This window comes from Morone saxatilis, unplaced genomic scaffold, assembly GCF_004916995.1.
Source record: "Morone saxatilis isolate NCDOM2014 unplaced genomic scaffold, NCSU_SB_2.0 Contig4, whole genome shotgun sequence".
Classification (NCBI taxonomy): Eukaryota; Metazoa; Chordata; class Actinopteri; family Moronidae; genus Morone; species Morone saxatilis.
This window is the reverse complement of record NW_023339984.1, coordinates 10,332,965-10,337,332: the sequence shown is the minus strand read 5'-3', so window position 1 is coordinate 10,337,332 and position 4,368 is coordinate 10,332,965.

Sequence of the window (4,368 nt, the reverse complement as noted above, 5' to 3'; positions counted from 1 at the left end):
GTATTACTCGTATAAATACTCGTACTCGGCAAAAGTGCTTTATCCGCTCAACTCTACTAACGTGTGTACAGTGCTGAAAGTAGCCCAAACATTAGAACTTCCTGAGAAAAATGGACCTTTAAACTCTAGTGTTCACACATTATTTGCTTATTTGACTCTTTATTATCCATATATGTGACGTTTTCACCTCGGCGTGTACTGCCGACTGTGTGGTACACTGTATTTTCCCTTTAATTGGAACAAAATCACCCACTCTTCCCAGAAACCGAAACTCAAGCAGTGACCCAGCTTGTATTAGTGAGTAACCAAAAAATGATCCTATAAATGTAGCGTTAAAGCACATGCTTGCTCCTCAAACCACATTGATAAACCACATAAAGCACATTTAGGATAATAATCCTTTTGTTTGCATGCAGCTCTTGCAGCACATCAGACCACTGCAAGCTGCACAGCTGTGTGACGGCAGCAATTTGTTGTTATCTGGATGTGTCTGAAACTCCCATATCACACAATTAGTTGAATTTCCTCAGCTCCCTGTAAACTAGAATGGAAGTAAAAAATAAAATACCAACTTACTAACTCTAACTGGCTGCCATGAGAGATCACAAACTCTACTGTATCAGGCAGTTAGTTGCATCAACTGAATAAAGCATAGTCACATCCTGTGTATGTTTTTTTTTTGTGGCAGTGGTCCACCTTTTTTTTAGACAGTATCATGAGAGCGTGCACATGTTCAGTCTTGTCTGAGGCATTTTAAAGTTCATGTGTTTTTAATGATTAATCGTCCTGGGACATTTGTCTCACGGCACCCTTTCTCTATCCTCCCACATCTAACTACATTCATGTTCCCTTCCTCCACTGCAGCTGCAACCCATTATGAGAAAGCAAGAGGAATACCATCTCGCTCTACACGCGACCTTCCACTTACATGTTTACTACTAGATACTCTCACAACCTTTTCTCATAGCGCTCTAACAATGTGAACATATTCTATTCATATATCTCTTAATACAGTTTCCATATGAAATAATGAATGTTGTATCTATTTGTTTCACAGAACATTCTCCCAGGGTGCATTTGTCTACTACAGTGAGTGTTCACAATCTAAAGCCAAAAAAAAGTCTCAAATGTTTATTCATGCGGTCAGCAGTGTATTAGAAAAAACAAAAACAGTTCCCCTATTCTCCTTCTTCCTCCCCATCAGTTACAAGCTCGTCAGTATAGCCACCATCCAGCGCTGTAGTCAAAAGGACCAAGTCCAAGACCAGGACTAGTCCAGACTGGGTCCAAATGAGAGAGACAGAGTCAAGACTGAGACAGAAAAACAAGCATGCTTTTGCTGATTTTGACAAGTGCACTTCCATCAGTGTTTTGGAGAAGGGAGACAAAAGTAAGTGGATTTTAATGCTACAGCACTGAAACCATCTCCATCACCACAAAGAGACACAGTCAGAGAGATAATGTTTTGGTGTCATTACACACAACAACAAAATTCTCTTTTGCGACTTTAATCGGGTGATCATATCAGATAAAATGTAAGTGTCAGAGTAAGGCAGTTCTGTGAGGTTGTACTTTGACTAAATTCTACCATTCTCACAATGACAGTGCTAACATGCTCATTATCATGTTCACCATCTTAACTTAGTCTGTGTGAAAATTTCCTGCTGATACGTCCCATTGTTGAGATATTTCAGCAGAAACAACACCTACCCCATATCTAGTGGGGAGGCACTGGATATGGTTTTACATACAGATGGTTTTACAGATTCTTTTACACAGAAGTGGGGAGATGTGGAGGCCTCTCTCCAGCTCTCACTTTAACCACTCTTCCATAAAGATGAGCAATTTCCAGATAAACAAAATCGAAACATAACTGCTGAGGGGATGAAAAAAAATCAGATATATTGGCATGAACTAAAGCGGCGGATTGACCAACAATGCCATCGTTAAAGCTACGTTGCTAGCAAAAATACCAAGGATTTTAATAGCCAATAAACAGAATAAAGTCAATAGTAGTGTTAACAGTCAAATAAATATATCACTCATATAATGTGTGATTACACTGAAGATTAAATTCCTGTCACATTTACAGCAGTATTAGCGCCTGTCATTGGCTGGAAATGTTCTTGATGAAACACTATTGATTAACTGAAGCTGAAGATCCCCACTCTACTGCTTTACAAGCTCCACTGCTGCTAGTTATTATGTGATTGTTCAGTAGGTGGTCGTAGCACTTCCCCCCCCTTGTTGGGTTTAATCACGCAAATCTATGTCATTGCATCTGCAAATGGTTAGAATGGCGTAGGTCTGCCTGGAACAGGTAAACCACAGTGAACACAGCAAAGGGTGACAATAACAAGCAACATTTGTTCAACATCTGCAATATCCGTTTCCGTTTTTCAGTTCTCTTTTCGTCACATTATGTTTTTAAGACTGATACCCTTTTAATATGAACCAATGTAATTCATAGTTTCTCTGTTATGTTAAAAGCTCACGTATTACATTGATCCAGCCTCTCCTACTTTATTTGGCAAATTCCTATTGACATTAGATCTAACTACTAGATGAAACGCCTTCAAAGCAATTTTTCTGACTGCAAATAAACATGTCATGTCAAGTCTTTAGCCATGTGGGTTTTAAATGTACTTTGTCTAACTCTCCCCAGTCAATCACTTTTCTGAAGGTTGTGGAGAGCATTATTCTTTAACTGATGAGCTGACCTTAGCCCCTTTATCTTTTTATAATGTCTGAGTCTAAATGATCTTATTGATTTATTTATATAATCATCCAACAACTGCGGATCATTACACTTTATATAATGTATTAATACTGTGCATCATCACTGACAAATAGACGCCGTTTAGTTAAATGAGTCAATCATTTACATTTTGGGTGATAAGATTCTCTCAAACACCTGCTAATGAATAGTTCCTGTAGTTTGAACGCAGGTGTCAGACCAGAACATGACTCAGTAACAGTCGCGATCAAATCACTTTGCATGTACTGAAACGTTTTTTCTTTCACATCAAGAGATAGAAGAAGTGAGAAACTAAAAAACAGAATAATGTAGTTTTGTTGAGATATGAAGTTTTATAACTAGGTTCGGGAACAAAGACCACGCCCCGAACACGTGTTATTGGTCATTGGTCATTGGTCTTTTAAGATAATCATGTGTATATAAATAGTTTGTCTTTTCACACAGGTTTAAGGAATCAGATTATGAGAGGAACTTGTTAACTGAAATGATAATATTTTATTGGTCCACAGTGAAGCAAAGGTCATACAAGAACTGCACATCATAGCGTGTTATAACATCAAACGCAATCTTAGGTGTCGAAGGTTAATGATAAAAAAAAAACAGCATTACAAAGCACAGATATATACAAAATATAAATGCTTATTGCTAACTGCTGAAACTTCGTTTTGGCTGAAGGTTTTAAACTAAACTTTTCTGGCATGTTGTATATACCAAAAAACTAGTAAACTGTGTTATTTAACAAAAGATTTTAAATGCGCTTAGCCTCACAACCAACGGTTTCGTCCTAGCCCCTTATGACCTGTGTGGTGATCACTCCCGGATGGTTTTTCCTGATCTTCAGCTCACGATTAATCTGGCACCAGACGCACGGGTAACACCAAAGCACCTTGCAGCAGTCGTCACAGCCAGAGCCCTGGCGGAGGAAGAAGGGAGAACAGATAACAGTTAAAATGAATGATCTCTGATGGAAATATCAAGTCTCTTTAGCTGCTAAATGCTCTTCTATGTTCACCAGCTAGACTGTCTTCCCATTTGGAGGAGGAAGTGTGCAGAACTTAAAACGGCTACCAGGTTGGTAAGAGTGGTGAGAGTGAGCCAAAACAAAAAAGTTCCAAGTTTCCTCTACTGCGGTGGTTGAAAGCTCAGCTGGTATTTGAATACATTTCCATTCCCTCAATTTCCTGCAGTTGTGGCATAAAGTAGTACCAATAGGCTATTCATTCATTGAAATCAAACAAATGTATATATTGAATTGTGACCTTTGTGACCTTTGTACTACAAACTGTATCACTGGTGTCATGACATCGATATCTAATACCAGTCATTTGGTATTCAATATACAACTGCTATTTTGAGCAATCACAAGCAATCCGTTGTTAACCAAACTCACATAAAGGATGAGATTTCAAAAGGCTTCAGGGCATGGCCGTAGGAACTATTGTATAAAATGATATTTGTTTGTGTCAAACAATGACAACTGTACATAATTGTTTGCGTAGCTTTAGCAATGTTTGAATGCTCTGAATGCAACGGCCTGATTACACACCAGCTATTGTGCACATTATGTACAGCACACCTTCGTCATTTACTAAAATGACCCCCCCCCCCCC